Source organism: Rhinoraja longicauda, chromosome 24 (genome assembly GCF_053455715.1).
Source record: "Rhinoraja longicauda isolate Sanriku21f chromosome 24, sRhiLon1.1, whole genome shotgun sequence".
Lineage (NCBI taxonomy): Eukaryota > Metazoa > Chordata > Chondrichthyes > Rajiformes > Arhynchobatidae > Rhinoraja > Rhinoraja longicauda.
The window spans coordinates 3,822,266-3,845,546 of NC_135976.1; the positions used below are offsets into that span (position 1 = coordinate 3,822,266).

General features: G+C 46.7%; 1 protein-coding gene across 2 annotated transcripts in view; it reads left to right on the forward strand.

Moving 5' to 3' along the window:
• The window catches only part of LOC144605387 (monocarboxylate transporter 1-like), an 89,164-nt gene that overhangs the window by 2,065 nt on the left and 63,818 nt on the right, over nt 1–23,281 (forward strand). Inside the window, exon 1 of one of the 2 annotated variants that reach the window (XM_078420556.1) lies at nt 10,782–10,849. The exons of the other annotated variant lie outside the window; for it this stretch is intronic. The gene's annotated coding sequence lies outside the window, so the exon portion shown is untranslated. Of the gene's footprint in view, nt 1–10,781; nt 10,850–23,281 lie in introns of those variants that run through there. 2 annotated transcript variants of the gene reach the window in all.

Sequence of the window (23,281 nt, forward strand, 5' to 3'; positions counted from 1 at the left end):
AACTCTCTGGGTGAAAAAGTTCCTTCTCACCTCAGTTTCAAATGGCCTCCCCTTTATTTTTAGACCGTGTCCTCTGGTTCTGGACTCCCCAGAACATTGGGAACATTTTTCCTGCTTGTCCAGTCCTTTTATAATTTTACTCACTTGTCAGACTTAATTGGGAACATGATTTAAAAAAAAACTAATTGGGAACTGAAAGTCGGGAAGATAAGAGATTGCCAAGAAATGTTGCTCACTGCTGAATAATTTAAAAAATTTTAAATCTGCACGTCCCCATTGTGTCTCAGACTATAAATAGGCTGGGAGTCAGTGAAACACTTTGGTTTCTCTCAGAGTGTTTTCCAATACTATACATGCCATTAAGGACTTGAATGAACCGACTTGTTTAGGAAACTTACCGCCGGTCTACGAGATTTGCCTTGTGCGCTGGCTGACCCAATCTGAGCGGTGATGAAGATGGTGACTGGGGTCCTTGTGAAAGCCAGATTCAGGGTACAGGTCAAACACATAACTCCCCCCAGAAGATGTGAAGAGGGTGAACATTGCAGCGTCGGGAATGATGCCAGGTTCTGCAATGACCACACCGACACTCCCCAACCCCCCCTCAAATGCCACCATTGTAACTTTGGTAACCAGGCATTCCAGGTACCCACCCCTCTATCTACCCTATCTCTGCCTCTCATAATTTCATCTACCCTATGTGGTCTCCCATCGGCCTCTGACATTTCAGAGAATCCAATCCAAGTTTGTCTAACCTCTCCTTATGGTTGATACCTTTTAATCCAGACAGCATTCTGGTAAACCTCTCCAAAGCCTCCATATCCTTCCTGTAAAGGGGAGACCAGAACCGCACCTAATTCTCCAAACGCGGTCTTACCAAGGTCCTATAAAGTAGCAGCATGACTTCCTGACTCTTGTACTCAATGCCCCCACCAATAAAGACAAGACCTTCCTTCCCACTCTATCTAGTCGTGTTGCCACTGTTAGGGAGCTGTGGACCTGGACACCAAGATCCCTCTGTATAACATTGGTGCCAAGAGTCTCGCCATTTAGTGGACATTCCCCCCTTTCATTAGACCTCCCAAAGTGCACTATTTCAGACTTACTCCGATTAAACTCCACCTGGTATTTCTCCACCCTTTTCCATGGCTGACCTATGTCCCGCTGTATACTTTGACAACCCACCTCGTTGTCCACAACTCCACCAATGTTGGTGTCATCTGCAAACTTTCCAATGAAGCCATCTACATTTATATCCAAGTCATCTGTATAGATCACGAACAACTGAGGTGCAAGCACAGATTACCTGTGGAACTCCATTAGTCTCAGAGTTCCAGCCAGATTCGTGCCCTTCCACAACAACCCTCTGTCTTCTATGATTAAGCCAGTTCCGAATCCAAACTACCATGGATCCCATCTTCTGCATCAGTCTACCACGAGGGACTTTATCAAACGTGTCACTAAAATCCATCATCAATCCCCTTCTTCACCTGCTCAAAAAACCAAAATCAAGTTGATTGGACATGACCTGCCATGGACAAAGTAAAGCTGATTGCTCTTTTAAAAGTGTCAGATGCGGACTCACCTAATAACAACTGCTGCCAATATATTCTCTCCAGCCCCTGCCTCATAATGCAATATTCTTCTTCCATACTCAAATCTTGTACTTTCCCGCCAGGGTCCAGATCTATCCTTATTCATGACTATCTTAAAACCTATGGAGTTGTGATAACTGTCCCCAAAATACTGAAATGCCAGTCACCTGACCAGGTTTGTCTCTCAACACAAGATCCAGCGTGGGCCCTCCTCAGGTTGGACTATCACACAGCTTCAGAAACGCTCCTTGACACATTCTGCCCCGTCAAAGCCTTTTGCACTGAGATAGTCCCAGTCAATGTTGGGGAAGTTATTGGTACCCACGACAATAACCCTTTTGCTTTTGCATCTTTTGGTCCTCTGTTTACATATCGATTCCTCCATCTCCTTCTAGGTACTGGGGGGCCTGTGGTACAATCCCATTAGAGAGAGTGCACCTTGGCACGCAGCATGGCCTCTCGTGCCACTGTGACATACAATACCATACCATACGATACGATATGATACGCTAGAACTTTATTTATCCTGAGAGGGAAATTGACCTGCCAGCAGTCATAAAGCACAAAATACATGAAACATGAAATTAAATTGACGAGTGGAAAGGATTGGGGATGTGCAAAGATTGGAGAGAGGGAGGGGAGTCAGTCTACCCCACGACAGAAGGGGGAGCCACAGGGAAGGAGGATCTCCTGTGGCGTTCTGTCCTGCATCTTGGTGGAACCAGTCTGTTGCTGAAGGTGCTCCTCATGTTGACCAGTGTGTCATGGAGGAGGTGAGCTGTATTGTCCAGGATGCTCCACAGTTTGAGGAGCATCCTCCCCTCCAAGACCACCTCCCATGAACCCAACTCTGCCCCCAGGACAGAGCCAGCCTTCCTGATGAGTTAGTTAATCCTATTTCTTCCTGATATGTAGAGAAACTCCTCCACCTCTTCTGCCTCCCTCCCTCTCTGTCACATCTGAAACATTGGAACCCTGGAATACCTTCTCGCTACCAAGTCTCTGTAATGGCCACAATATCATAGTCCCAAACACGGATCCAGGCTCTATATGTCTTTGTATCTTCCATGTGTCTTGGGTCAGATTTTTTAGATTTAGAAATACAGCGTGGAAACAGGCCCTTCGGCCCACCGGGTCCGCGCCGCCCAGCGATCCCCGCACATTAACACTACCCTACACCCTGGGGACAATTTTTACATTTACCCAGCCAATTAACCTACATACCTGCACGTCTTTGGAGTGTGGGAGGAAACCGAAGATCTTGGAGAAAACCCACGCAGGTCACGGGGAGAACGTACAAACTCCGTACAGACGGCGCCCGTAGTCAGGATCGAACCTGAGTCTCTGGCGCTGCATTCGCTGTACGGCAACAACTCTACCGCTACGCCACCGTGCCACCTCGTTTCACCTCAGGCAGGCTGAGGACTCCATGCTGTGGACATGATAGAACTTGGGAAACTAATTTGGGGAGGTGGAGGAAATGAAGAGGAGACGAAAGGTCATGGAAAATTGTCATGATGGAGCCTTGAAGTGACTTATGATGTACCAGGAATCACAACCTGCATGTGAAGAAGTCAATGCGTGTGGATCAACTATTACATGCATCCGATATTTAAGAAGATATCGATTAAGACATGAGGTGTAAAATCAGCGTGCGTTTTAGTTATAGGACAAATTCTACGATAATGGATCACCCACTTGAAACCTAAAAAGGTAAAGAATCTGGAGTGAATATTTCAGTGATGACAAACGCATATTTTAAATTATTGAAATTTGTTAAGGTTCAATTGACATACAGAACATATAATCTTTTGAAATTAGTCATATGTTTAACTATTTACATAATGCATAGAGTCATAGATACATGATATAGCACAGAAACAGGCCTTTTGGCCCACCCTGTCCATACTAACCAAGTTGGCATACGGGGATAGTGCCATTTGTCTTCATTTGCCTCATAACTCTCTAAGCCCTGCCTATTCATAAAAATCAGTCCAAATGTCTTTTTAAAATCATAATTGTATCTGTTTCTATAGCTCCCTCTGACAGCTCCTACCAGATATGGATTACCCTGAGGTCCCTCTTAAATCTCTCCTCTCTCAACCTCAGCCTGTGCCCTCTAGTTTTAGAATCCTCCACCCTGGAAAAAAAAGATTGTAAATGTTCACTTTATCTATGCCCCTCACGATCTTGACCATCTCTATATGGTCATCCCTCAGCCTCCTGCACATGAAAGAAACAGGTCCCAACAGACCCAACCCCACTCTCCCTTCATCTCTAGCCCACAAGCCCACAAGCACACGAGGCATCCTGCTGAGTTTCATCTGCACCATTGCCAACTTAGTGACATCCGTCCTAAAGCTGAGCAACCAGAACTGCAGACAGTACTCCAGCTATGAAGTGCAGGAATGACCTCAGGAATGGGTAGGTTAACCTATGATGGCCGTTTGACGGCACTGGGCCTGCACTCGCTGGAGTTTAGAAGAATGAGGGGGGACCTCATTGAAACATACAGAACAATGAATGGCTTGGATAGAGTGGATGTGGAGAGGATGTTTCCTCCAGTGGGAGAGTCTAGGACTAGAGGTCATAGCCTCAGAATTAAAGGACGTTATTTTAGGAAGGAGATGAGGAGAATTTTCTTTAGTCAGAGGGTGGTGAATCTGTGGAATTCTTCGCCACAGAAGGCTGTGGAGGCCAAGTCAGTGGATATTTTTAAGGCAGAGATAGATAGATTCTTGATTAGTACAGGTGTCAGAGGTCATGGGGAGAAGGCAGGAGATTGGGGTCAGGAGGGAGAGATAGATCATCCATGATTGAATGGCGGAGTAGACTTGATGGGCCAAATGGCCTAATTCGACTCTTATCACTTATGACCTTATGAATGGTGACCTTATTTGAAGTACAGAGCATAGCACAGTTGGAGTTGTCCAGGCAGTGCAAGACAGCACGAAAATAGGTGGTTGGCTCAACCTGTCTATGCTGACCATGTCTCATCTTAGCTAATCCCATTAGCTTGTATTTGGCTCGTATTCCCACCCCTCTAAACCTTTCCTATCCATGTATGTGTTCAAAGTAATTTTAAATGTTGTTATCGAAGGTATTTATTCACAAAATGCTGGAGTAACTCAGCAGGTCAGGCAGCATCTCAGGAGAGAAGGAATGGGTGACGTTTCGGGTCGAGACCCTTCTTCAGACTGATGCCAGGGTGGCGGGACAAAGGAAGGATATAGGTGGAGACAGGAAGATAGAGGGAGAACTGGGAAGGAGGAGGGGAAGAGAGGGACAGAGGAACTATCTAAAGTTGGAGAAGTCGATGTTCATACCACTGGGCTGCAAGCTCAGGGCAGGAGGAATCACAGAGGGGGATCAGCGAGAGAGCATGTTGCTAAACTCTCACCGAAGAGAGGAGGAGAACTTCTTCAAAGTGGACATACCTTGAGGAGAAATCGCAGTGGAGCAACAGCTAGTATAAGAAAATAACTGCAGTTATTTTCTTATACTTAAATGTTGTTATTGTACTTGCCTCAACTACTTCCTCTGACAGCTCGCTCCATACCCACCACCCTCCGTGTGGAAACTGTACTGCCATCAGGTTCTTATTAAATCTTGCCCATCTCACCTTAAACCTAAACCCTATTGTTCTTGATTCCCCTAACCTGAGAAAAAAAAGACTCTGTGCCTTCATCCTGTCTATTCTCCTCGTGATTTCATACACCTCTTTACCGTCTGCTCTCAGCCTCCTGCTCTCCATGGAATAAAGTCCTGGCCTGCCCAATCTCTCCCTGTAGCTCAGGCCTTTGAGTGCAGGCAGCATCCCCGGAAACCTCCCCTGCATCCTTTCCAACTTCATGATGTCTTTCCAAAAGCAAGGCGACCAAACGTGGTCATAATACTTACTCCATGTGCAGGCTCACCAATTTGGCGCTGTCCAATATTTACACATGTGCACAAACACAAGCACACACCAGAGGATACACACTCAGATTGGCACACACAACACACAGATACACTGAGACGCAAACCAGGATTCCCACACACATGCACGCGTGTAATGCAATGCAAAGCCTTTTCTAGGTGGAGGGTCAGGAGTAAAGGTTCCTGGCTCGAACAAAGGGGCCACAGTTTAAGAATAAAGGGTAGGCCATTTAGAACTGAGATGAGGAAAAACTTTTTCAGTCAGAGAGTTGTGAATCTGTGGAATTCTCTGCCTCAGAAGGCAGTGGAGGCCAATTCTCTGAATGCATTCAAGAGAGAGCTGGATAGAGCTCTTAAGGATAGCGGAGTCAGGGGGTATGGGGAGAAGGCAGGAACGGGGTACTGATTGAGAATGATCAGCCATGATCACATTGAATGGCGGTGCTGGCTCGAAGGGCCGAATGGCCTCCTCCTGCACCTATTGTCTATTGTCTATTGTCTATTGTCGACAGGTTTGCTCTATGAAGAGAGATTGTGTAGAACGGGACTTTAGTCCTTAAAGTTTTGAGGAATGAGAGGAGATCACATTGAAACATAGAAACATAGAAAATAGGTATAGGAGGCCATTTGGCCCTTCGAGCCAGCACCGCCATTCATTGTGATCATGGCTGATCATCTACAATCAGTAACCCGTGCCTTCCTTTTCCCCATATCCCTTGATTCCACTAGCCCCTAGAGCTCTATCTAACTCTCTTTTAAATTCATCCAGTGAATTGGCCTCCACTGCCCTCTGTGGCAGAGAATTCCACAAATTCACAACTCACTGGGTGAAAAATGTTTTCTTCTCACCTCACTTTTAAATGGCCTCCCCTTTATTCGTAGATTGTGGCCCCGGGTTCTGGACTCCCCCAACATTGGGAGCATTTTTCTTGCATCTAGCTTGTCCGGTCCTTTTATAATTTTATATGTTTCTATAAGATCCCCTCTCGTCATTCTAAATATCAGTGAATACAAGCCCAGCCTTTCCAATCTTTCCTGAGACATAGATTCACTCTGAAAGGCTTTATAAGCTGGGTGCAGGGCAAATATTGCTCTTGGGCGATAAGTCTAAGATCAGGGGTACAGTTTCTGGATAAGGGGCAGGCCAGTTAGGATCAAGATGAGGAGAAATTTAAGGAAACTTTGGAATTCTTTCTCCTGAAGGATTGTGGAGCTTTGGTCATTGAAGTTGATAGATGTTTGATCAGGGAATCAAATAATCTGGATGGTGCAGGAAAATGACACTGAGATAAAAGATCCGCAATCAGCAGGTTTGAAGAAAAAGTAGCAAAGTGCCGGAGTAACTCTTCAGAAGGGTCCCGACCTGAAACATCGCGTACCCATGTTCTCCAGAGGTGCTGTCCGCCCCACTGAATTACTACAATACTTTGTGTTGTTTTTTTGGTAAATGACCATCTGCATCTCTTGTTTCTAGTGGGTTTGAAGGGTTGGCTGGCCAACTTGACTCCTTTATCGTAAAGTCTTAAGAGTCATACAGCTTGAAAACGTGCCCTGTGTCCCAACTTGCCCACGCCGGCCAACATGCCCCATCTACATTAATCCCACCTGCCTGCATTTGGCCCATATCTCTCTAAACCTATCCGATCCATGTACCAGTCTAAATGTTGTTAAAATGTTGTGATAGTACCTGCATCATATGTTCTAGTTTGCTGAGCCAGACAGGCAATGAGGATGGCAAGCTGCTACCAGCCTGTAACGGAATAGACAATCTTCCCAGAATGACAGTTGCCCCACAATGTCTCAGCGAGATGACTGAATGTACCAGCTTCCAAGTAGTCTCGTTGAGTCTAATTGTCTGTACTCGTTCTCACCTAACAAACAGCCTGTTTCCTTTACCATTGTTACTTTTTTGACGGTCACATCCTTGACCTGCCTGCAACCCAGTCAAGGAAGTATGGCTCTGCTGATGACCTGGCCATTCTACTCAGTAAGCCATCCTGGGAAGCAGCAGAAGAGGGCCTCTCTGAATACATGAGCATCCTGTCTTCATATTTGAGGAACTGGCGTCTTAGGCTCAGCACGGGTAAGACACCATCCTCAATGTTCCATCTTAACAACAGGGAAGCGACTCGTGAGATGAAGGTCATGGTGGATAACGCCCGGTTACAGTCCCGCCCCGTCCCCACGTGCCTCGGAGTGAAGCTCGATAGAACGCTGTCATTCAAACAACACCTGGAAGGTGCCACGGTAAAGATAAGCGCTCGTGCCACACTGATACGCCGCCTAGCCGGCACCACATGGGGAGCCACGACGAAGACACCGCGCATGTCCACAGTGGCCCTGGTGTTCTCAGCCACCAAGTACTGCGCCCCGGTCTGGTGCCGTAGCCCGCACGCTAAGAAGCTGGATGCTGCCCTTAACAGCGCCCTACGGACTGTCTCCGGATGCCTACGAGCCACCCCAGTAAACCAACTGCCCGTCCCTGCTGGCATCACCCCGGCCAACGTCAGACGAGAAGCAGCCACGCTAGCCCTTTCTCGAAAGGCACAGACCAGTGATTTCCACCTTCTCCATCAGATGGTCAAGAGACACCACGACACGTGCGCCTCAAGTCACGGCGCCCTTTCGCCATGCAAGCCCTCGAGCTGCTCTGGACAACACCGGTCGACACTTCCAAGGCCACCTGGGTCAAGACGACGTGGAGAGACCAGTGGAAGTCAGTGGAACCATCTGGGCTACACTGCTACATCGGTGAACCCATGGACGTCCCTGGCCAGGACCTGCCCCGAAAGCAGTGGATAACCCTCAATCGCCCGAGGACAGGCGTCAGACGCTATGGAGTGGCGATGAAGAGGCGGGGTCTCGTGGACAGTGCCTTCTGCGAGTGTGGGGACCCAACACAGACAGTGGAGCACATAGTCACCAGTTGCCCCAAATACCGGCCACCGAATGGTGAACGAGGTCTGATTGACCTGGACGATGACACGTTGGCCTGGCTCGCCTCAACGGAGCTGCAAGTCTAAAAGACACACGACAGAAGCAGAAGAAGTTACTTTTTTGCATATCTTTCATTCATTTGTTCTATATCTCTCTACGTCACTGTCTATATCTCTTGTTTCCATCTCCCCTGACTCTCAGTCTGAAGAAGGGTCTCGACCTGAAATGTCACCTATCCCTTTTCTCCAGAGGTGCTGTCTGGCCCGTTGAGTTACTCCAGCTTTTTGTGTCTATCTTCGGTCTTAACCAGCATCTGCAGTTCCTTCCTACACATGGCGTCTGAGCTCCATGTCGGCTATCGGGTGGGCCTGGAAAAGGTGAATGCTGGAGAGCGATGAAGAGTGTTGGAATGAGTCTGGGAAGAGCTTGTAGTGACGTTACTGGTGTGTTACTGATGAAGGGAAGTTGAGAACTTGTATTTGGCCATGATATAATAATAATAATAATAATACATTTTATTTATATAGCGCTTTTCATATACTCAAAGACGCTTTACAGAGATTTTGAGAACATAGGGAAATTAATAAATAGATAAATAAGTAAATAAATAAATGAACAGAGAAAGGAGACAGTAGGTGAGGTGACCTTCAGTGGTTGAAGGCAGTGCTGAACAGGTGAGACTTCAGCTGTCATTCTTGTATCTCTGGATGGCATGTTGCAATTGTCAGACTGCCAAAAAAAACCGGAAGAGGAAGAACCTTACCATCCTTGTGGTGACCAGCTCCTGCATGACTCCAGTTTCATACCAATGTGGTTCATTGCCAGCTCTGCTAAAGTAGGCCACAAAAAAAAAGTCACATCGTTAGCACTTTCCGATAAGAAATAACCAAAATCACAGATGAATGAAAGAGTGAAACGGGCAGTTCTGATCACAGCAGTCGGTACTGTTTCTTTCCGACAGTACCAACTGCTGATACTGTTGGAAAGAAAGATACCTAAAGCTCGGGGACTCGATGTTGAGTCTGCCATGTACCCAAGTGGACGAAGAGGTGTCGTACATCAGCCTCGCTGTAACGGTGCAGGCAGGAAGGTCGGAGTGGAGCGGGAAGGAAAGTTGATGATGTCGGCAACTAGAAACAGTTACTTCTGCAAAACAAACACTGGCGTTCCTCAAAGTGATCTCCCGATCTGTATTTAGCCTCTTCAATGTAGAGACAAACTGCATAATGAATAACAAACGCTGCCTACCAGAATGGAAGTGCAAATGATCGCTGTTTATTGTTTGGGTTCCTGGATGACGGGAAGGAAAGAAGTGAAAGGACAGGTTTTGCATTTCCCATATTGGCATGTGAACCTGAGAGAAAGTTGCTATTTTGAGGGCTTTGGCAGTGGTCCCAGTTGGGTGGAGTCCTTTACTGAGTGCAGGTAGGGTGGCAATGGAGGTCAGTCACACCCTGTATTTTAAACCAGCTCCAGAGAAAACAACAGCTCTGTCAGGAAAAAGGAGAGAGAAATCAAATTCAGGCAATTGTGATCTTGTAAATCCCTGCACAAGAACACGAAGTGTAGGAGTACACTTAAGACAGCAAGCTCTGGGTTGTGTTGTAGCGCAGAGGAATCTAGGAGTGCAGCTACACGTTTCCTTGAAGGTGGCATCGCAGGTGGTCAAGAAGGCTTTCGGCACATTGGCCTTCATCAATCAGAGTATTGAGTATAGAAGGGTCTCGACCCGAAACGTCACCCATTCCTTCTCTCCTGAGATGCTGCCTGACCCGCTGAGTTACTCCAGCATTTTGTGATACCTTCGATTTGTACCAGCATCTGCAGTTATTTTCCTATAGAAGTTGAGAAGTGATGTTACAGTTGTACAAGAGATTGGTGAGGCCACATTTGGCGTTTTGTGTCACCTATTCCTTTTCTCCAGAGATGCTGCCTGATCCATTGAGTTACTCCAGCTTTTTGTCTACTCTTATCTCCAGCTTTTTGTCTACTCTATCAGTGTATTAAATGCCCTGCCATAGGTCTGCTGATTAAAGCAGGAGGCTGGGACCCCTGGCAGTCTCCACCATTTCCGTGCCTGGCAGGTGAAACTATCTTTAACAGCACCAGTCTGATGACAATCCCAAAATCTAAGAAAGAAGAAAAGAAAAGTTGCCAAAGGGGCAGGAGGTGTGAGCCCTTGGTGAAAATGGGAGCAGATTCACTGTGAAAGCTCTGATCTGCAGGCTTGAAGCAGCCATTTGAAAAAGCATGTGTTGTTAATTATTGGTTGATGTCCAGTTACTATTCTGGTTTGTTCCAGCCAATCTCAGATTCCTGGCCTGCAGGATCTGCTCATATGTTAACTCACTGGCTTCTGCGGACTACGATTTTGCACGGCCTTGGTACAGGGATAAAACGTAAGTTTGAAGTGATCAATGTTGCCTTTGCCCCGTGGACACTTTAAGTGTGGGTCCTGTCACCAGCACTGCTTGCACACTTAAAAGACACATTATCATTACGTAACTTAACACAGCATCTAAACGCCACAAAACACATTCATTCATCAGGATGACAGGCGTTCTCCTTGGAGATAGCAAGACAAAGGGTTTAATGAGAAGGGTCTCAGACCTTCTGAAGAAGGGTCTCGACCTGAAATGTCACTCATTCCTTCTCTCCAGAGATGCTGCCTGTCCCGCTGAGTTACTCCAGCTTTTTGTGTCTATCTTTGGTGAAAACCAAGGGTGCTGTTCAACTGAACTCCCAGGATCTCTGTTAAATCAGTAGCTCCTGCCGAGTGGCAAGTAATGTGAGAAATGAATATGCAAAGCCGACTGGTGAGAAGTGCTCACTGTTTCCCAGTGTGATTCCTGCTGCCTGCAATACTTATTTCTGGCATCCTAACTGTAACAGTTTTTTTATTTTCCTTTCCATGAGCCTCTGGAACTATGACCACAGCAACACTTGGTGCTTGTCCCAGAGGGGTGGAGTGGATGACGTGTGAGTCTCGAAGCTGCTTGATTGGTAGAGGGTGGGTGGTTCAATTCCACCCTTTCTCAAGCAAACAACGGATCCTTTTATAGAAAGTTACATCAGACTAGGAGCAGCATTTTAAAAAAAAACTTCTATGCCTGATACCAGGAAAAACCTAACAAGAAGGCTGCTGATTGCTTGGTTCATTGTATCCAGTCCAGAGATTCTTCCTGCTTACCTGTGCATCTGGGAAAACAGTAGAGCTGGACAGAAAAGGACAGTAAAGCTAGACACAAAATGCTGGAGTAACTCAGGACAAGTCGCATCTCTGGATAGAAGGAATGGGAAACGTTTCTGGTCGAGACCCTTCTCCAGACTTGACCCAAAACATCACCCATTCCTTCTATCCAGTGATGTTGCCTGTCCCGCTGAGCTAATCCAGCATTTTGTGTCTATCCTAGGATATGGAAGTTGGTGGATTAATTGGCAATTATACATTGCCCCTACTGTGTAAGTGCGTGGTAGAATTGGGGCAGAGTTGATGGGTGTGTCGGAAGAATTAAACAGGGATCAATTTAGGATCAGTGTAAATGGTGGGTTGATGGTCATTGCGGACTCGATGAACTAAAGGCTCTATTTTAGTACGGTATTTCTCTCTACGGCTCAATGACTGAATGTGAAAATGTGGACATTTAACTGATGTTTTGGCTACAGTCTTCCAAGCCCCCAAGAATTTCATTCACTGCCGACTGCATGGTATTAGGTTATTCAGATATAATAGGAGGTGCAAGTCCACTTTGCTGGGGTTATGTTTTGGGTTTTCCTCATCAGACTTAAGATATCTTTTAGGGTTCATTTCACATTATTGGGTTGAAGGGGTTATGGAACCCAGGCACCTATGGGTCTGAAGAAGGGTCTTGACCCAAAACCTCACCCATTCCTTCTCTCCAGAGATGCTGCCTGTCCCACTGAGTTACTCCAGCATTTTGTGTCCATCTTCAGTGTAAACCAGCACCTGCAGTTCCTTCCTATTGATTCCAATGCCTGGACTTTGTTCAAAGACCAAAGTGGCCCTTGCAATCTCAGAGCTTCTGAAAGAGCTGTTGATCAGAATGCTGGAACTGATTGCCTTGGCTTTGCATCTGAGCTTGGAAAGGAACTTCCGACTGTGCCCGATCAGGTAGAAAACTAATTGGAAAGGCAGGAGTTACTTTCTCATGAGTTTGTTAATGGTGTTCAGGTTTCCATTGTGGGGCCTTGGTGTACAAGCGTGAGGGGAATTAGCAAGAAAACTTGACTTTGGTGTCTTTCACAAGCTCGGGGGATTTCAAAGCATTTCACCAGCAATTAGGTGTTTACTGAACTGAGGCCACTGTTACATTGTGGGAATGTGGAAGTCAGGCAGCATGATCCCAGAAATAACAAAACTGAAAAGGCCAGATGAACTGAGTATGAACAATATAATACTGAAGTATAAATGAGTCCTGCAGAATCTATGTGTGAACATTTGGGACCTGGAGTTTACAAATTGGGTTAATATGTTAACAGAGTCAAGTCCAAAGTGATTGGTTATCATAAGCACCTGGAGAGGAATGATGAAATTCTTACTTGCGGCAGCTTTACTTTCTGTGATAGCAGGTGACCAAGTTGGAGCCTAACAGTAGGAAAAAATACTGCAGATGCTGGTTTAAATCGAATGTAGACACAAAATGCTGGAGTAACTCAGCGGATCTGAGTTACCCAGTCTGAAGAAGGGTCTCAACCCGAAACGCCACCCATTCCTTCTCTCTCTCGAGATGCTGCCTGTCCCGCTGAGTTAATCCAGCATTTTGTGTCGACATTGGAGCCTGACAGGGGCTGGCTGACCTTTGTGCTGTTTTACGGGCTGGGGACTGGCATTCACAGTGATAAACAGAAAGGCTGCACTTGGCCCAGAGGACAGGAAGTCATAAACCAGCAGTCCGCAGGGACTCCAGCTCTCTCAGATACTGGAGACTGATTAAACGAGGAAACCAAAATGTTCAATAAAGAATGCTTTGTTCACAGTCTAGAGCGACTTGCTCTGCATCCCTGACTCACTGGACCCACATCAATTTGCATACAGGGCAAATAGATCCACAGAGGACGTCATCTCTCTGGCTCTTCACACTGTCCTGACTCACCTAGAGAGACAGGGCACGTACGTGAGGATGCTATTCATAGACTATAGCTCCGCCTTCAACACGGTCATCCCCACCAAGCTCATCATCAAATTCCACCAGCTAGGCCTCAGCTCGTCATTATGTGACTGGATCCTGGACTTCCTGCTGGAACGACCGCAGGCAGTGAGAATGGGCCCGCACCTGTCCTCCACTATCACCCTGAGTACCGGCACACCACAGGGCTGTGTTCTGAGCCCCATGCTCTACTCCCTCTTCACACACGACTGTGTTCCTGCATTCGACACCAACACCATTGTCAAGTTTGCAGACGACACAACGGTGATCGGGCTGATCACCAACGGGGATGAAACAAACTATAGAGCGGAGGTGCAGAACCTGGCGGACTGGTGCTCGGATAACAACCTGTCCCTAAATACCACCAAGACCAAGGAGCTGATCATCAACTTCCGTAGGTCACATAACGGGGAATACGCCCCTATCTTTATCAACGGGGACAGTGTGGAGAGAGTGTCCAGCTTCAAGTTTCTGGGCACTCACATTTCGGAGGACCTAACATGGTCCAATAACACTGCTGCGCTGGTCAAGAAGGCACAGCAACGACTGTTCTACCTAAGAACACTGAAGAAGTCTGATCTACCCCAACAGCTGCTGACGACCTTCTACCGCTGCACCATAGAGAGCATCCTAACGCATGGCATCCCTGTGTGGTACCTCAGCTGCACGGAGGCAGAGAGGAAAGCTCTTCAGCGGGTAGTCCATAGAGCTCAGAGGGCCATCGGAACACAGCTACCAGACTTGGAGGGCATCTACAACTAACGATGCCTCAGAAAAGCCACCAGCATCCACAAAGACTCTTCACACCCCTGCAACAGTCTGTTCAAACTCCTTCCATCGGGCAGACGATACAAGGCCTTCTACGCCCGCACCTCCAGACTCAGGAACAGCTTCATCCCCAGGGCCATAGCTGCTATGAACCGGTCCTGCTGAGCCGGATGGCCACAACGCATAGATCAACTTGCACTTTACCCTGTCTAAAACTGTTACAACTGTTTCGTTGGGTTGCTGTTGTCTAAATTAATTAAATTATTGCATCGTATGAGAGGCGCATTCCCAATTTCGTTGTACCCCTGGGTACAATGACAATAAAGATATATTGTATTGTATTGTATTGTATTGTATTTACTTTATTTGTCCAGATCTGATGGGTGTTCTGCTGTTGTTGTGGCCTCAGGTTTGTGTACTGTTTAAGAGGGGCCTGCATCCAGCTGAGTACAATTATAGCTTGCTTCCCACTCTCAAATTGAAAACATATGGTTGGATCAAAATGATTCAGAACGATTCCAATCCACAAAGCACAATGCAAAGTCCACATCTCTTTGACCTTCCTGGGCAAAGCGTAGGCCTGGATGGTCCTCAGGCTAGATTAGGCATTATTGATATAAGGACACAAGAAATAGGGGTGAGACTTATTCCACGTGATGTATCAATTTTGCACAGTTCTGCTAGCCCATTAGAGAGAGTATGTGGGAGCCTTGGAGTGGTTGCAGGAGAGATTTACCAGAATGCCCAAAAGTGCTGGAGTAACTGGTGTAGTGGTGTCCTGCAAGATTCCCATTCTTGCAACCCGGGTGACCGGCGGCACGGTGGCGCAGCGGTAGAGTTGCTGCCTTACAGCACTTGCAGCGCCAGAGACCCGGGTTCGATCCCGACCACGGGTGCTGTACTGTACGGAGTTTGTACGTTCTCCCCGTGACCTGCGTGGGTTTTCCCCGTGATCTTCAGTTTCCTCCCACACTCCAAAGATGTACAGGTTTGTAGGTTAATTGGCTTGGGTAAATATATTGGTATAAATTGTCCCTAGTGTGAGTAGAATAGTGTTAGTGTGAATGGATCGCTGGTTGGTGCAGACTTAGTGGGTCGAAGGGCCTGTTTCCACGTTGTATTAAGGGGTTGGACACGTCAGAGGCAGGAAACATGTTCCCAATGTTGGGGGAGTCCAGAACCAGGGGCCACAGTTTAAGAATAAGGGGTAGGCCATTTAGAATGGAGATGAGGAAAAACTTTTTCAGTCAGAGAGTTATAAATCTGTGGAATCTGCCTCAGAAGGCAGTGGAGGCCAATTCTCTGAATGCATTCAAGAGAGAGGTAGATAGAGCTCTTAAGGATAGCGGAGTCAGGGGGTATGGGGAGAAGGCAGGAACGGGGTACTGATTGAGAATGATCAGCCATGATCACATTGAATGGCGGTGCTGGCTCGAAGGGCCGAATGGCCTCCTCCTGCACCTATTGTCTATTGTCTATTGTATCTCTAAACACAGCAGGTCAGACAGTGTCTCTAGGAGATATTTTGGGTGGAGCCCCTTCTTCAGACTGATTGTAGAGGGAGTGTGAGGGAGGAGAAAGCTGGGAAGGGGGAGCGACAGGACAAAGGGAGGATATATGTGAGGGTGGGTTTGATAGGCAGATGGTTAAAATAAAGGCCAGGGATAAGAGCAGAAGGTGTGCGACAGGTTTGAAGAGTTGCGGATTGTGAAGCCAGAATGCTTGAAATGCTTGTGAAGAATGCTGCCTGGTTGAAAGTGCATTAGCTATCAGGAGAGGCTGGACTAACTTGGACAGTTTCCTCTGGAGTATCAGAGGTTGAGGGGAGCCATGGCAGAAGTACATGGGATTATGAGAGGCATGGATGGGGTTGGTAGTCACAATCTTTCCCCGGGGTGGAAATATCAAAGACTCGAGGGCATAACTTTAAGGTGAGATATCCTATCTTTGTCATAGAAACATAGAAAACATAGAAACATAGAAAATAGGTGCAGGAGTAGGCCATTCGGCCCTTCGAGCCTGCACCGCCATTCAATATGATCATGGCTGATCATCCAACTCAGTATCCTGTACCTGCCTTCTCTCCATACCCCCTGATCCCTTTAGCCACAAGGGCCACATCTAACTTCCTCTCAAATATAGCCAATGAACTTGCCCGAACTACCCTCTGTGGCAGAGTATTCCACAGATTCACTACTCGCTGTGTGAAAAAAACCTTTTCCCGCCCCCTCCGCTGACATCAGCCTGAAGAAGGGTAGGAAAAAAACTGCAGATGCTGGTTAAAATCGAAGGTAGACTGGAGTAATTCAGCGGGTCAGGCAGCATCTCGGGAGAGAAGAGATGGATGACATTTCAGGTCGAGACCCTTCTTCAGACTGATGTCAGGGGAGGGGGGGGGACAAAGATAGGATGGAGTAGGAGACAGAAGGACTAGTGGGAGAACTGGGAAGGGGAGGGGAAAGTGAGGGACAGAGGAACTATCTGAAGTTAGAGAAGTCGATGTTCATACCGCTGGAACGTAAACTGCCCAAGCGAAATATGAGGTGCTGTTCCTCCAATTTGCGCTGGGCCTCACTATGACAATGGAGGAGGCCCAGGACAGAAATGTCAGACTGGGAATGGGAGGGGGAGTTGAAGTGCTGAGCCACCGGGAGATCAGGTTGGCTAAGGCGGACTGAGCGAAGGGTCTGAAGAAGGGTGTCGACCCGAAACGTCACCCATTCCTTCTCTCCCGAGATGCTGCCTGACCTGCTGAGTTACTCCAGCATTTTGTGTCTACCTAAAGTTTAAAGGAGATGTGCTGACCAAGTTTATTACATGGAGACTGCTGGGTGCCTGTAAGATGCTGCCAGCGATCATGGTGGAGGGGGCACATTCGATAGGGGCATGCGATGAGAGACTTTTAGACAGGCACACGGATATGCAGGGAATTGCAGGATATGGCTCACATGCAGACAGAAAAAATTATTTTAACTCAACATCATGTTCAGCACAGATATTATGGGCCAATGTGCCTGGTGGTGTGCTTTAGTGTTCCATCTTCTATTTAACAGCGGCCTTTACCCATGCATAGACAATAGACAATAGACAATAGGTGCAGGAGGAGGCCATTCGGCCCTTCGAGCCAGCACTGCCATTCAATGTGATCATGGCTGATCATTCTCAATGTACCCCGTTCCTGCCTTCTCCCCATACCCCCTGACTCCGCTATCCTTAAGAGCTCTATCTAGCTCTCTCTTGAATGCATTCAGAGAATTGGCCTCCACTGCCTTCTGAGGCAGAGAATTCCACAGATTCACAACTCTCTGACGGAAAAAGTTTTTCCTCATCTCAGTTCTAAATGGCCTACCCTTTATTCTTAAACTGTGGCCCCTGGTTCTGGACTCCCCCAACATTGGGAACATGTTTCCTGCCTCTAACGTGTCCAACCCCTTAATAATCTTATACGTTTCAATAAGATCTCCTCTCATCCTTCTAAATTCCAGTGTATACAGCCTAGTCGCTCCAGTCTTTCAACATATGAAAGTCCCGCCATTCCGTGAATTAACCTAGTAAACCTACGCTGCACGCCCTCAATAGCAAGAATATCCTTCCTCAAATTTGGAGACCAAAACTGCACACAGTACTCCAGGTGCGGTCTCACTAGGGCCCTGTACAACTGCAGAAGGACCTCTTTGCTCCTATACTCAATGTACCAGGAACCTGTCCATGGATTTTAAACATAGTGTACCACAGGATTTATAGCAAAGAGCTAAGACACAGAGTTGTATTAAATTACATAGAGGTTCCTGCTTCAGTTCCTTCCTACACGTCATACAATGGGGGCTGTGCCAATCTATACTTGGCACAGCATGCCAAGGTATATGTGCCAAGGTATATTGGTCCTGCGCTGTGTTGTATTGTTCTGTTTTTGTATGTAACGGTGTCTTTACTCATGCATGCAACAGGAACCTGTTCCTGGAATTTAAACAAAGGCTACCACAAGATTTATAATAAAGAGCCAAGACTATTTTCTAAATGGGGAGAGAATCAAGCAATTGGAGGTGCAAGGGAACTTGGGAGTTCTGGTGCAGGAGTCCGAAGTCGAATCAGTAGTGAGGAAGGCAAACTCAATTCAAGCATTTATTTTGGGTCTTGGAGCATCTTGGACAATACAGCTCACGCCCTCCATGACACACATATAGAGCCTGGATCCGTGTGTGGGACTTTGATATTGTGGCCATTACAGAGACTTAGTAGTGAGAGGGATAGCACTAGCAGGGCTCCAATGTTTCAGATGTGACAGAGAGGGAGGGAGGCAGAAGAGGTGGAGGAGTTTCTCTACATATCAGGAAGAAATAGGATCAACAAACTCATCAGGAAGGTTGGCTCCATCCTGGGGGCGGAGTTGGGTTCATGGGAGGTGGTCTTGGAGGGGAGGATGCTCCTCAAACTGCAGAGCATCCTGGATAATACAGCTCACCCCCTCCATGACACACTGGTCAACCTGAGAAGCACCTTCAGCAACAGACTGGTTCCACCAAGATGCAGCACAGAACACCACAGGAGATCCTCCTTCCTTGTGGCTATCAAACTGTACAACCCCTCCCCCTTCTGTCATGGGGTAGACTGACTCCCCCCCCCCCCCCCCGTCCCTCCCCAATCTTTGCACATCCCCAATCCTTTCCACTTGTCACTTTAATTTCATGTTTCATGTATATTGTGTTTTTATGACTGTTGGCAGACCAATTTCCCTCCTTGGATAAATAAAGTTCTATCGTATCGTATCGTATCGTATTTCAGGAGGGATAGAATACAAAAACAGCGATGTAATGCTGAGGCTGCATTAGGAATATTGTGAACAATTTTGGGCACCATATCTGAGTAAGGATATACTGGCTCTGGAGAGGGTCCAGAGGAGGTTTACAAGAATGATCCCAGGAATGAGTGGGTTAACATATGATGAGCATTTGATTGCACTGGGCCTGTACTCGCTGGAGTTTAGAAGGATGAGGGGCGACCTAATTTAAACTTACCAAATAATGAAAGGCTTGGATAGAATGGATGAGGAGAGGATGTTTCCACTAGTGGGAGAGTCTAGGACTAGAGATCACAGCCTCAGAATTATAGGACGTTCCTTTAAGAAGGAGAAAAGGAGAAATTTCTTTAGTCAGTGCGTGGTGAATCTGTGGAAAGCATGTAGAGGCTGTCAATTGATATTTTTAAGGCAGAGACAGATAGATTCTTGATTAGTACGGGTGTCAGGGGTTATGGGGAGAAGGCAGGAGAATGGGGTTAGGAGGGAGAGATAGATCAACCATGATTGAATGGTGGAGTAGACGTGATGGGCTGAATGGCCTCATTCTTCTCCTATTACATATGACCTTATGACAGGGAGTTGTATTAAGTTACATAAAGCCACCTGCTTCAGTTCTTGTCAGAGTGCCAATGTGTATAAGGAGCTCTCAAACACCTTATTGTGGAGAAGATAGACACAAAATGCTGAAGTAACTCAATGGGACAGGCAGCATCTGAGACCGTCTGGGACTTCTAGTCTGAAGAAGGGTCTTGACCCAAAACGTCACACATTCCCTCTCTCCAGAGATGCTGCCTGTCCCGCTGAGTTACTCCAGCATTTTTTGTCGATCTTCAGTGTAAACCAATATCTGCAGCTCACTCCTACACACCATATTAAAGAGACCATGCCAAGGTACTGATTCTTGGACACAGTTCAGAGATCTGTTCCAGTATATGTTACCATGGCTGTCTCAGGGTACATCACAAGGAACAGGAGGCTAGGAGAGAGGATTGGGTTGTGATGTATTTAATAACTTTGGCATATGGCCAGCGAGAATGACGGAGGGAGTTGTCTACAGTGCGTGACTCAGCAATTGGTAGGTGCAATTCTTAACATGCTTTGTGTCTGGCAATCTTTAGCAAAGCTTTACTTTGCCTTGTCACGGCATGCAAACTAACTACTCAAACTAGCTAACATTGACAATACTAGATAGTCATCAGTCTACGAGTCTCCTGTTTTATTTTCGCACGATTAGTTGGGAATATTAGAAAGCAGTTACGTGGCTGAAATTACGGTCTGAAGTATGTCGTTCATGTATTTATATCAGTGCTCTCTGATCAGTATTAAGAGAATACCACGCTGTCAAAGATGCCATCTTTTTTTGATGAGCATTTAAACCAAGGTCCATTTGCTCGCTTGGTTTGGCATTAGAAACCTCATGGCATTACTTTGAGGCAGACTTAGAAAATGAGACCATCGAACATAGAAGAGCACAGCACAGGAACTGGTCATTTGGCCGACGATGCCTGTGCCAAACATGCTGACAAGATAAACTAGATATAGATACAAAACACTGGAGTAACTCAGCGGGCCAGGCTGCATCTCTGGAGAAAAGGAATAGGTGACGTTTCCAGTCGAGACACTTCTTCAGACTGAAAAAAGGGGCTCGACCTGAAACATCACCAATTCCTTTTCTCCAGAGATGCTGCCTGACCAAAGATACTAGAGGAGCAAGATGGACCACTCGACCCTAAAAACCATAGTACGTCATGGCGCCATTTTAGTAGGCAGAAACTTGCAGAAACATTTTAAAAGAAAAATAACAAAAATCTGTGAATTGATAGATGAGGTATATTCTGCATTTTTATGGCATCATCACACATACTGTTCCCCCAAAACACTGATTACACGGCGATTTCAATGGAGTGGTCTACCTTGTTCCTCTAGTATCTTTGTGCCTGACTCACTGAGTTACTCCAGCTTTTGGTATCTATCTTCGGTTAAACCAGCATCTGCAGTTCCTTCCTAGTCCCGATAAACTATCCCATCTGCCTCTACATGCTCCATATGCCCCCATTCTCTGCATATCCATGTGCCTATTTAAAAGGTTTTAAACGCCACTGTCGTATCTGCCTCCATCATCATTGGCTAAGCATACCTGGCAAACATTATCCTCTGTGTAAAAAATCTTGCCTCCTTTAAACGTTGCCCCCTCCCCCCCTTTACCTTAAAACTATGGGCTCTAATCTTTGACTATTTCACCCTGGAACAAAAAAGATCTTGACTGTCTACCCTATCAATGTCTCTTGTGATTTTATTTACATCTATCTATAAAGACCAGCTGCAAAAATGGGTGGAGAAATGGCAGATGGAGTTTAACCCGTGCAAGTTTGAGGAGTTGCATTTCGGGAGGTTGAATGGAGGGAGAGAGTAAAGACCATTAACAGCATTGAAGTGCGAAGTCTTGGAGTAGCTCAGTAAAGGTGGCATCTCCAGTGGATGGGGTGGTGAAGAGAGCTTGCCTGCCTTCATTGCTCGGGCCATTGAGTATGCGAGTCAGGACGTCACGATGCAGCTTTCCAGGACTTGGGTTCGGGCAGATTAGGAGTATTGTGTGCATTCTGGTCACCCCATTGCAGGAGAGATGTGAAAGCTTTAGGGATGATGCACAGGTTTACCAGAACGCTGGTAAAAACGGCACGGTGGCACAGCGGTAGAGTTGCTGCCTTACAGCAAATGCAGCGCCGGAGACTCAGGTTCGATCCTGACCACGGGCGCCGTCTGCACGGAGTTTGTACGTTCTCCCCGTGACCTGCGTGGGTTTTCTCCGAGATCTTCGGTTTCCTCCCACACTCCAAAGATGTACAGGTATGTAGGTTAATTGACTGGGTAAATGTAAAAATTGTCCCTAGTGTGTGTAGGATAGTGTTAATGTGCGGGGATCGCTGGGCGGCGCGGACTCGGTGGGCTGAAGGGCCTGTTTCCGCGCTGTATCTCTAAAATCTAAACGCTGCCTGGATTAGAGGGTTTCAGCTACACGGAGCGGTTGGATAGACATGGATTGTTTTCTCTGGAATGTTGGAGATTGAGGGGAGACTTAATAGAAGTGTATAAAAGTATGGGAGGTGTGGATAGGGTAGACAGTCAGAACCTTTTTTCCCCCAAGGTGGAAACGTCCAACACTAGAGGGCCTAGCTATGAGGTGAGAGGGGGAGAGTAGAATGGAGATGTGCGCGGCAAGACGTTTACGCTGAGACTGGTGAGGGCCTGGAACGCATTGCCAGGAGTGCTGGTGGAGGCAGATGTGATAGTGGTGTGCAAGAGGCTTTTAGATAGGGACATGGAAGTGCAGGTAATATAGAGGGACATGGATCATGTGCAGGCAGATGAGGTCAGTTATCTAGGCATCAAGTTCAGCACTAAACATCAGGTCTACATTCATCCTCCGGTTTTCTCGAGAAAACAATTCAAGTTAGTCCAACGTCTCCTTACAGCTAATCCCCCCCCTAATCCAGGCCTCATTCAGCCCCCTCTCCAAAGCCTCCCCACCCTTCCTGCAGTGAGGTGATCGATCAGTGGAGTTCCCTGGCCAATATTTTTTCCCCATCCAACATCAGTAAAAAAAAACAGCTGGTTGTTTTTGGATTATTATTTATGAGATCTTCCTGTGTAGAAACCGGCTTCAAGATCGCTTACTTTACAATGGAATTAACATTTAAAAAAATATTTTTTTGACTGTAAAATTATTTGGGAAGTCGTGAGTAAATAAATGGGTGTCCGAGAAGGTCAACTTTCCAACTTCGACGGTTGAACTTTTATTAATCAGTTCTTCTACAGAAATTTGGTGTTGCTGGCAAAGCCAGATTTAAATGCCTCCATGCCCTTAAAAAAAGTCACGATGAGCCACAATTCTGAGCCACTGCAGTCGTTCTGATGAAGATATGCGGAGAGTGCGACTGGCAAGGGAGTTCCAACCACAAATCATGAATCAATGGCCATTCATTTTGAACACAGAATGCCTTGTGGCTTGGAGGGGATCTCCAGGTGATGGTATGTCCACATCCTGTCTGGTTATCAAAGTCACGAGTTTGAGAGGTAAGGGGGAGGTGCAGCGAGAC